We start from the raw sequence: 12302 nt of genomic DNA on the forward strand, positions 1-12302 counted from the left end.
ACCTCTAGTTCTAGCAAATATGATATAAAGATCACATTCCACAAACTTAATCAACAAATGAATAACAAAAAACAAAGTCACCAATCAATTAAACATTATTATAAAAATAGTCATCAATCTAAGACATAAAAACTTGATAGTGCCATACATATAAAAAAAGACAGTTACCAGCAAACCTCATACTGACTGAGAAAAGGAGCAACTAACAATCTAGTTTGTTCTTGGCACAACCCACTCTACTCTAAGGATGAGATTGTCATAACCATAACCACTGAGCTTTGCAATACCCTTATCGGCGTCACCTTTGTGTACAAAGCTGACAAAACCAAAGCCTCTGCTCATGCCAGTTTTCTAGTCGTAAGCAATGTAAACACGGCTCACAGGACCAAAAGTGTTGAAGAGATCTTGTAGGTCAGGCTCACGCGTGTCCTATTAGAGATGGGTAACACGAACCGAGTTCTCATCATTCCTATGCCAAAACAACACAAATCCGATAAAACAACAACACAATAATAATGCCTACACCAAAAAGCCATAGGAAAATACTAAATTACAATCTTAGTATCATACCTTTGGGATTGAATAGTGGATGTCAAGCTTTTTACGCCTCAATGGCTTATTTTGGAGTGCTCTCATTGCATTCCGCGCTGCCCTTATATCATAATATGCAATCATAACAAATCCACAATGCTTGCATGATGTATAAAGAGCACGTATATCTCCATATTGCTGAGGCCAAAGAACACCAGAGTCAGTATGATAATATGACTCAACACCAAAACCTATAAATGATCTAGAAACTAGCACTGAATATTATTAAACGATGAAATAAGTTCAACCAATGTTTACCTCGAAAAGAAGCTTTAGTTCTAAATCTTCAACATTGCTATTGATATTTCTCACAATAAGTGTTCTAGAATAGTTGCAATTGTAAACCAACAAGGAAAAATAAGGAAAATTAGATACAATAAGGAAAAACCAACAAGGAAAGCATGAGGCAGGAGTATACAGTAGCAGCTAATTCCAAAATAGATGCAATTGTAATTGCTGCTTCTTCTGTTTTTCTTTTTTAGCGGGTTGACTTTTTTCCTGGCCGGTAAAACAGATGGTCATTATAAATTTCAGAATGATAATACAAACAGAGAGGACTCTCCTCACCAAGACCCTAACTGATACACAACTAAGAAAATATCAACTATGACATAGGAGACTCTCCTCACCAAGACCCTAACTGATACACAACTAAGAAAATATCAACTATGACATAGGAACCCACACACTTCATCGAAAATTAGTAAAGATCTATAGAAAAGTGATAATTATTGCTTAAAGCTATAAAAAGGGGGGGGAGCAATTTTAGTGGGTCCGTAACAGTATTCATTTATTGCATAGAGTTGGAGTGGGGTGAGGAGGAACGGTCCATATAAAATTGAAAAAAGGGGGAAAATGGAAAATAGGTAAATAAATAGTTTTAATGCTGATTTATTTTTACCAATTAACAAAAATAGAACAATGAAACAATTGAAGATCAGCATCCAAACATAAACAATGCATGAATAAGAACATAAATACATAATTATAAGAGAAGGGAACTCACATTTCTTATTAAATAATTCAGACAAGGAGCTTGAAAAGAGACTATTCTCATGTTGGGCCTCATTCATGTTAATTGTATGGCTTTCTACCAATGAAGAAGGCTACAGTATATTTGACTTTGATCGGAGACCATGGCCGATAGATCTCCAGGAACTCATAGAGACATTGGCTTTTCTCTGCGATTGACTACATCTTTGCTCAAAGGTGAGCATAGCGTTCTGAATTTCTGATCTCTAACAAAAGATGACCGGGGAAGATTTGCAGACCCCACTGAATGTGCTCCCATGAAATGAAATCTATCCAAAGGTGAAGACACAATTGTCTTGCTTACTGGAGTTTGAGACATTCCATCCACACTTAGTCCTGAAGGGGGGGAGGGGGATATGAGCTTTCTAACTAGAAAAATATGTTTTTCTTTTCATGTCAGAGTAGGAAGGTAGAGCTAAACCTTGTAAATAAATAAGTGCCGATTAAGCAACTTTAAACAACTCCATATAGCGTTTGTCAAGCAAGTAATAACTTAATATATGCCATTCACCAAAAAACTGGATATAGAACCACAATTATTGGATTTCAATTATAAAGTAAAAAACCAGATCTTAATAACTAAGATAAATGGGTCATCACCTGGCATCTCAAAACATAAAAGTTAGAACCAAAGAGAGGCACAAGTCCACCAATATTAGTAATGCTCACCAAGTAAAATGACTTCCTCAAACCAGTGAACTATTGAAGCTTCCATTTGTTGATCACTACTCTTATACATTTTTCATTTACTTTGTATTGATCATGTAAATTACTCCTTCATCCATTCAATGTGCGGATAGATCTGACAGAGAGACCAAATAGATATAACTTATGGTTAACTATTTAAAAGTGATCAAATCCAAAGTTCTTGTCAACGTTCAAAGTAAATTTCTTCATTTCAAGAAACTTTAACAAAAATAATATACCTTGCTTTGGACGCAACCACCAAATATTTTATTGACAAGACTAGAATCATGTACATAAGACGCACTCTCCTCATCTTTTGCGCTTACATCCACAATACTACAGCTATCCAATTTATCCAACAAGCATTGCAAGAGCTCATGCGCATCTTCCTGCTCATACTCCTAAAACTCAATGACAAATCTAGTAATTACATAGGTCAAGAAAATCACACTATACAAACCAATTAATCAATTAAATGAAAAAAACAATAAAATAAAAAAATCAAGAAAAGGATACAGCTCAAACTATCATCCGTAAGGCGAAACAACTCTCCCAGAACAAGACAACGACAGCTCAACATGATCGTGTAACGCGCAAAGTACACAAAACCCATCTCTACTACCCACAAAAAATCCATCAAAAAAATCAACCACTAAGAACTAATAAATTCGTTTCAGTGGATTCCTCTGATTTCATTGCTTCTATTTCTGATTCGTAGAATGGTTCTCCTGAGTTATGATCTAACTTGAAGCTGAAGAAGATAAGACGAAAAATTAGTATTAAGAATTCAGAGAAGAGAGAGTGAAGGGGGCTTTGGTAAGTTACTTACTTCTTTAGGAAATCAAGGAAGATGTTTTCTACACGAACAACCTTCTCATCAATGAAGAAATCAACAAAAGCTTTCATCTTTTTTCTTTTTCTTTTGAGATTAATAGGAAGAGAGATGCACATTAGAAACACTTCTGTGTTTAACTTACCTGCTCCAAATTGAAAAACCCAAAAAGAAAAATAATTAGAATTTTGTGCACAAACAAATAGAGGAGAGAGAAATCATACTAAAAAGGGGGTATACCTGATTCGTCTTCCTCCAAGCTATCCTCCTCGATCTGGTTTGTCTGATTTGTTGTCCCTAAACCATAGAAGAAAGAGAGAAATTTCAAATGTAACCGGTCGCCTTCCTCTTTTAACAATTAGATTTGGAACCCTATACTTCATTGCTTTGCTTGAAAGGAGGAGAGTGAAGGGAGACAAGCTTGAGAGAGAAGAGAAATGTACCCTTTCAAATTTTAGACTTTATTTAATTTCTTTTAAGTGTATTTTATTTCCACTTACGGGCATTTCTAACGGATACAATTGTTACCAAAAATTAGAAAATAAATAAATCCTTAGAAAATAAATAAAAAAAGGGAAAATAGATGTACAGTAACGGATACCATAATGTCTAACGCTTTTATCTGTTAGAAAGATAGTAACGGATATAAGTGTTACACATGGAAAATTTGCCCTGTTACAAAATGGCCATTTTGGTGTAGTGGCAGCAACACATAGAAGGCACTAGCTACAAAATAGTGTGATCCTTGAGCATATTTCCTTTTTCTAATTGATGCCCTTATATCAGCACGAGACACGCTCTAAAACTATCTAAGTTTTAATTCTGCTATACTCCAGTAAAATTTTGATTTTCTATCAGTGGCAACTGTTGTGAATTCACTGCGAAAACAACGTTACCCATTACAATTGATCAATCCTACACAAGGATCAATCCTTCTTACTAGACAAGACTTCAACACCCTCCAAGCAATATCCTAACACTTCTCAATATCAAATAACAAGCATATAAAGTAAAACAATTAATGTAAAAGAAGAACAAACCACAAGACGAGATATATCGTGGTTCGGCAATTTGCCTACTTCCACACTGCGAGTTCCAAGCTTTACTAGATGTCCGGAGTAACAGATTACAAGTCTTTCAATCTACTCACAAAGAATGAACACTCAACTCACAAAGAATTGCTCTCTTATAATCTCTCTCTTTCTTGGTTTTGGAAAAAATTGGGTTTCTACAGAAAAAACCTATATTTATACTATTTCAGAAAACTTTCGAAAAATGGCAAATTCGTGCTGAAATAACTCATGAGCGCGGGTTGCGCCCTCGACTAGGCAAAGTGGAGCGCGGGTCGCGCTTAAATGACTGGAGGTCAAAACCTCATGAGCGCGGGTCGCGCTTTGCCAAAGTGGAAACTGAGCGCGGGTCGCACCCTTCACACCAGATAGAAAAAAACATCGTTTTCTCTACAATTCTCCACCTCGGTGAGGTTTTAACACATAAAACCGAGCCGAACACATCCATCCAGAAACTCGCAGTTCATCCGCTCTTAAGGGTCATCCCCACAAAGGGCTCTATCAACCATGTAAGATTTGGAGCAAGTCCAAACAGTGTTGGAACTTAACTTTGGTGACAACCTTAGTCAGCATATCAACAGGATTGTCATGGGTGTCCACTTTCTCAAGTGCAACATCACCATCCTCAATGACATCCCATATAAAGTGATAACTTACATCAATATGCTTGGTCCGAGCATGATGAACCTGGTTTTTCGCCAAATGAATAGCACTCTGACTATCACAATGCAAAGCAACATTGTTCTGCTCATACCCATATCATTCAGAAGACCTCGAAGCCATAATGCCTCTTTCACTGCCTCTGCCACTGCCATATACTCTGCCTCAGTAGTAGATAGAGCAAATGTAGCCTGTAGCATATACCTCCAACTAACTGGTGCACCATGCATCATAAATACATAACCAGTAGTCGATCGTTGTCTATCTAGATCACCTGCATAATCTGAATCCATATATCCACTAACATAACAAGTGCATCCACCATAAACTAATCCCACATCCAAGGTACCCGTCAAGTACCTTAATACCTATTTCACTGCCTCCCAATACTGCTTCCCAGGATTAGCCATATACCTGCTTACAACACTAACGACCTGTGAAATGTCTGGGCGTGTGCACACCATAGCATACATCAAAATGGCCACTGCATTAGCATAAGGAACATGTGCCATATGCTTTTGTTCCTCCACCGAACTAGGAGAGAACTTAGCTGAAAGCCTAAAATGCCCAGCCAAAGGCGCAGAAACCGACTTTGCATTCTCCATACCAAAACGTGAAAGGACTTTCTGAAGGTATTTCTTTTGAGATACAACTATCCGTCAATTCTACCTGTCTCTGTCAATCTCCATGCCCAGTATCTTCTTGGCTCCACCTAAGTCTTTCATCTCAAACTCAGAGCTAAGTTGAGATTTCAACTTGTCTATCTCCACCATGCTTCTGGAAGCAATAAGCATGTCATCCACATAAAACAGGAGATAGATGAAGTCATTACCACGAAGCCTACAAAAGTCAACACAACAATCATACTTACTTCAGGTGTACTCATGTAACATCATGAACGTGTCAAAGTGCTTGTACTATTGCCTAGGCGATTGCTTTAACCCGTACAGTGACCGATTCAATTTGCATACATGATCTTCCTTCTCAGCAACGACAAACCCTTCAGGTTGTCTCATATAGATCTCTTCCTCCAAGTCCCCATGCAAGAAAGCAGTTTTCACATCAAGTTGCTCTAACACTAAGTCAAAGTGAGCAACTAAACTCAATAACACACGAATGGACGTATATTTGACCACCAGGGAAAATACCTCATTGTAGTCGACTCCTTGTGAAAAACCCTTCGCTACAACTCTTGCCTTGTACCCAGTACTGTCCGACTCAGGAATGACCTCTTTCTTTCTAAACACCCATTTACTGCCGATAGTCCTTTTGCCCTTTGGCAATAAAACTAGGTCCCGTGTGTGATTTTTATCAAGAGATTCCATCTCAGCTTGCAGAGCTACCAACCAATCTCTGTAATGAGCATCTTTGATAGCTTCTTTAAAGCTATCTGGCTCATCATCTTCGACATTCAGTGCATATGCCACTAAATCCACCTGACCATAGTGTTTCACCGGCTTCTCGTGCCCATACTTGTGTACTTCTTTAACTTGTCTCTTTGGCCTAAGGTCATCCACTACAAGTTACGGATGCTCTTGCTCTTCTTATTATTGCTGTGTGGTTGCATGATTTGGTACCTCATCATGATCTAACAAGTCATATGCTGCATCAGACAACTCAAGCTCAGTAGCTTGAACTTCTATAGACTCACCATTCTGCCCAGCTACTTCCGGCTTACTGAACGATAACACGGAAGTCTCATCAAAGGTAACATCTCTGCTGACTAGGAACTTATGGTCTTCTAGACACTACAATCTGTATCCCTTTACCCCATTTGCGAAGCCTAAGAATATGGCCTTCTTAGCTCTAGGATCTAGCTTGCTTTCTCTCACATGGTAGTAAGTTGTCGATCTAAACACTCACAAAATACTATAAATAGCTGGGTTACCTGACCACACCTCATAAGGTGTCTTGCAATCTATAGCCGGATGCTGGCGACTTATTATCGGGTAACACGCCATGGATCTTTGCATCGCCCTTCAATACTCTTTTGCCTAGGACGGCATTAGACAACAAACATCTCGCTCTTTCAAGCAAGGTTCTATTCATCCTCTCTGCCATTCCATTCTGCTGTGGCGTGCCCCTGACAGTCCAGTGTCTGGCAATTCCCTATTGCGCACAAAACTCTTGGAAAGGTCTATAGGTATACTCAATACCATTGTCAGACCGTAATGTCTGTACCTTCCTATCTGTGAGATTCTCAACCCTTGCCTTCCACTTCTTAAATGTCTCAAACACTTCATCTTTCGATTTCATCATATACACCCACACATAGCGAGTATGATCATCAATGAATGAGATATAATAGCAGTTACCTCCCTTTGAAGCCACCCTGGAGGGTCCCCAAACATCCGTATGCACATAGTCAAGGATGCCTGTTGTCGTGTGCTTGCTTGATTTGAACTTGACTCTGCACTTCTTCCCATAGACGCAATGCTCACAGAACCCCATACTTGGCTTCTTCAAATTTTTCAAGAACCCTCGCTTGCACAACTCAGACAAAACCTTTTCACTCATATGCCCTAAATGCATATGCCATATCTTAGTGCACTCAGAATCATTACTACATGCACCCACTGCTACATCACCTATCACCGTACTACCTATCAGAGTATACAAGGTTCCATGTTTTTTACCCTTCATAACAACTAAAGAGCCATTAACAATATTTAGGACTCCACCTTCGCCCACAAACTTGTGGCCTTTGGAATCCAAGGTACCAAGAGAAATAAGACTTTTCTTTAGCTCAGGAACATGTCTCCCATCGGTTAAAGTCCTCACTACACCATCATACATCTTGACCGGTATAGTTCCAATTCCTACCATCTTACAAGCAACGTCATTACCCATCAAAACGGAACCACCATCAATGCTATCATAAGAAGTAACCACTTTCTATTCGGGCATATATGATAGGAACATCCAGAATCAAGAATCTACCTTTCGGTCATATAGTCTTGTGTGGACACACAGAGACTGAACTCATCCTCTTCAGAGCCTGAAACATAACTTGCCTCAATTTTTGCTTTACCTTTCTTCTGACCATCTCTCTTGTTCTCTTTCTTCGGGTGAGGACAATTACTTGTGTAATATCCCTTTTCATTGCAATTGTAGCACTGTACATGTTTTAAAGGCTTCTTTGACTTGGACCTAGAATTCTCATTACTTGTAGAATTCTGTTCAAACGAATTTCCTCTTGCCACTAGCCCCTAACATGCATCAATGTTATTCTCTACACGTGTCTTCTTCATCAACTCATAAGAAAGAAGTGCACTCTAAACTTCGTCAAGATCGAAGGCTTCTTTGTTCATAAATGTAGTCATTAGATGCTCATAGCTTTTTGGCAAGGAGAATATCAAACATGCCGCTTGATCCTCATCATCCATCTTCATACCAACATTCAAATAATCCGCTAGACGTCGACGAAACTCACTAACGTGCTCTTGCATCATTAAACCATCGATCATCATGTACCAGATAGAAAAAAACATTGTTTTCTTTACAACAACAAATTACTAAAACTATATAATTATTGGTTGTCCTATAACAAGTGTACAAACTAAGGTCACTGCCTAGACATAGTATTATTATATACTAACCTGTGAAACTTGGTTGGCAATGGAATTCAGAATACACTTCCACCTCGAAATGTAAGATGACTTCCGGCTATTACTCTTTTTCATTCCATCTGCAATCAATTCCAAATCGAAAACATTGCATCAATAATTTAATTGCTATTTGCTGACTCAAACTTTACTCTAAAGGATAAATAAGTCGTTTATGAACAAGGATAAATAAAAATAGAGTTGTGGAGAGATTGTTGGATTTAGGGTCAATCATTGCAGTATATTTTAAACCTCAGAAGTAACATTCTAAAAGGTTGCATTGTAACACACTAACACTGGATCACATCATAGAAGGTACGGTTGGGTGGTCCCTGAAGAGTTGCAGTACAGTTATTATTGGATGAACATGCTATTGATATTCAGACCTTACCCAAGCCTAATGATGCAGTTGAAGATGAAAGAGTTTGGAGACAGTATTATAGGTTTTTACTACTAGCAACACACATAAAGGGTTCAGGCGTCTAAATATTCTCATTAGCAAAGAAGATATATTCTAAAGATGTGGGCCTAACCAATATCTAGTAACACTTGTGACAACATTACTGGACCATTTATTACGCATTATTTGATTGGTGATAAAATGCCACTAGTTGATGACCATTACATAACTAGATATATAAATGGCTTAAATCAGATATCAACATGAAACAACAAAGAAGAACATACTCACAAATGTATAAGCAGCTCTTAAAGATGAATTGAACGCAACCAAACAGATAAATTCAATAAACAAATCGAGAAATCGAAAGAGAGAGAGAGAGAAATGAACCTATTTGCCTTCTTCCTTTGCTCACATACAAGATCTACTGAAAAAGATGATTCTTTTTTGGAAGAAATTTGGAAAACAAGGTATAAATTAGTTACTTTCAAACTAGTATAAATGAATGTCTAGCTTTTCCCATAATAGTTTGCCCTAGGTATAACTTATACTGATTATCAATTCCAAGTTCTCAGTGGGAAACCAAAATTTTGAGTTTAAAATTCGCAGTTTTTTATTTCTAATTTGCATTTAAGGGCTAGTCGAGCAAACCAGTGCTGTTTAATTTCTATTTAACCTAATTTTTCGATTCTAACTAGAGAAACCAAAATATATTCAGTAGGAAAAATTGCAGATTTATATTTTCTATTTTTCATTTAAGAGTGGCTAGTCTAGCAAGCCAACGCACGCCCGACTTCATTTCTATTTAACCTATTTTGTTCAATGGCGTTTTTCTAACTAATTAACTTAATTAAGAAGTATATTAATAATAACACTTAAAGATGTGCTATTAAGGTTGACATCAAGAAAGCTTATGATTCATTCTCATGGCAAGCACTTAAAGCTATTCTATAGAAATTCAAGTTCCCCCCAGTTTTCATTGAATGGTTGTACATGTGTTATGCATCTCCTTATTTCTCTGTGATGGTAAATGGGACACCGAAAGGTTACTTTCAAGGGAAACGAGGGCTTCGACAAGGTGATCCAGTTTCACCTTATCTGTTTGTGCTTATTATGGAAGTATTAAGTTCGCTGCTTCAACAAGGGCTTCAGTCAAATATGATACAAGCTCACTCAAAATGTAAAAAGCTGGCCATCTCTCACCTCTGCTTTGCAGATGATGTTCTTCTCTTTTGCAAAGGAAACATGGAGTCTATCCTAGAAATCAAAGACATCTTAGCCTCCTTCTCTCAAGCAACGGGCCTTCACTTGAGCAATGATAAGACCACTATCTTAATAGGAAGCATGACTGAAGAGGAAGGTTTAGAAGTAGCAGCTGAAATGAAGATCTCTATAGTCACAGCCTTCCCCTTACTGCATCAAGACTGGGTATAAGACATTGCCTGCCTCTCATTGAAAAGATCACAAGTCGAATCTTGAACTAGAAGAATAAAGATTTAAACAGAGCAAGTAGGGTATAACTAGTGAAGTCTGTCCTGTCCTCTTTTTAGACATACTGGGCAAAGACATTTGTTTTGCCAAAAGCAATTTTGGAAAAGGTGGGAAAGGTATGCAACAGATTTATCTGGGCAAGACCAAACATGGCCAAGAATATGCACCACTCGAGTCACACAACTCTCAGGATGGATAAAGAATAGGGTGGCCTTGGGTTGATTGACCAAAAACTTTGGAATCAAGTAGCTTACTGTCACATAGATAAGAGAACTTGTGGGTTAAATGGTCGTGAGAACATCACATCAAGCAAAAACATTTTTGGACAATGAAGATACCTCTGGACTGCTCCTGGGTCTGGAAAGGGATCTTGAAGCATCATGAAGTTTCATGGAAGTATGTGAGGTACATCATTGCAAATGGAAATGAGACAATCTTCTGGCATGACCCCTGGTGCTCAGGTCCTCTATTTTTAAATGAACAAGCTAAAACTCTGCTAGCTGACACGGTCACTCAGGATGTGAAAGTAGCTAAAATGATCTCGAATGGTTGCTGGTCGAGGAATATTATAGAATTACCTGGCAGTGAAGTGAAGAAGTGGATCATGGGAACTGAAATTAATTCCTACTTAAATTCAGATCAGGTCATTTGGACTCCGACAAGCTCTGGAGATTTCTCAATATCCTCTACTTATGCAGCTCTCAAGAATGTGCGAAGTAAGGTCAAGTGGTACAATATTGTGTGGGGAAAGCTCTTGGCCCTTAAACATTCCTTAACAATGTGACAATTATTTTCAGGGCCCTTCCTACACAAAATAGACTAAAGGTAAAGAAGGTGATTGAACAATCTAGATGCTGCTTTTGTGATTTCCATGAGGAGAGCTCGGCCCACTTATTCTTTGATTGTCCTTACTCGAAACTAGTGTGGCAAGATATCAAAACAGCTATGGGTTTATCAGAACTGGTTCGAAGTTCGCATGCAGAGTGGTACCAGCTCATGCGTATCTACAGAGCAAATACAACAACAATTGAAGTTATAAGGGCTCTGATATGTGCGGCAGTACAAGCTATTTGGAATAAGAGAAACTGGAGATTAAAGAAGCTACAGTACAGAACACCTGACGCAGTCAGTTTACGAGCACTAAATAGAATGAAGCTCTATTTAGGGAAGATGCTGGAAACAGTGAAAGAGGATGCAATTCTGAGAGCACTGTTGCTGAAATTAGGAATTGGAGCCAAGTTCAAACAAAAGGAGGAGCAGTGGGTTTGATGGCAGAAATCAGAGAAGGAAATCCATACTCTTAATTCTGATGGATCTCTGCAAGGTGAGAGAGCAGGTTTTGGAGGAGCTTTGCGGGATTGTAATGGAGAGGTTTTACTTGCATATAGTGGAAGTTCGACAAGACTATTAGTTTTATACCAGGAGCTACTGGGGGTTCAGAGAGGGCTTGAAGGTGTGAGAGAATTGAATGTACAGAGAGTTGAAGTCCAGTCAAATTCTTTGAGAGTGATCCATATTATGAACAAGAAGGAGGAACCACCATGGTATTATAGAAACTTGGTGGCAAAAATATGGGCTGTGAGAATGAAGTTTGATGAAGTAATTTTTAAGCATATTTTTATAGAAGGAAATCAGGTGACTGATTATCTATCAAAAGTAAATAGGTCCTTGTGTAATGATATTTTGTACTTTATCCCCCCCCCCCCCCATGGATAAAAAACTCAATTTATTGATCAAAGGGGATAATGAAGGAAAAGTGTACTTGTGTTCTTGAGTTAAATAAAAGGTTGGGGTATCCTTAACCCCTAGATATTTCAAAATAATAATAATAATAACACTTCTGGAAGTCACATTATAAGTGATTTTGAAAAATCGGCCTAGTCACTTTTAAAGTGATGTTGAATAGATAGATATTACATCGCTTCATAAGTGAC

The 12302-nt window shown here is 38.1% G+C and overlaps 1 long non-coding RNA gene across 1 annotated transcript; it reads right to left on the reverse strand.

Annotated features, from left to right (window-relative positions):
- Positions 1-146: 146 nt before the first annotated feature.
- On the reverse strand, positions 147-1044 carry LOC147475015 (uncharacterized). Its single transcript, XR_015209545.1, has 3 exons — positions 850-1044; positions 571-729; positions 147-469 (listed from the first exon to the last, which is right to left on the reverse strand). It is a non-coding gene; the product is annotated as an uncharacterized LOC147475015 (long non-coding RNA).
- Positions 1045-12302: the final 11258 nt, after the last annotated feature.

The sequence above is a fragment of the Coptis chinensis genome, chromosome 9 (genome assembly GCF_015680905.1).
Source record: "Coptis chinensis isolate HL-2020 chromosome 9, ASM1568090v1, whole genome shotgun sequence".
NCBI lineage: Eukaryota > Viridiplantae > Streptophyta > Magnoliopsida > Ranunculales > Ranunculaceae > Coptis > Coptis chinensis.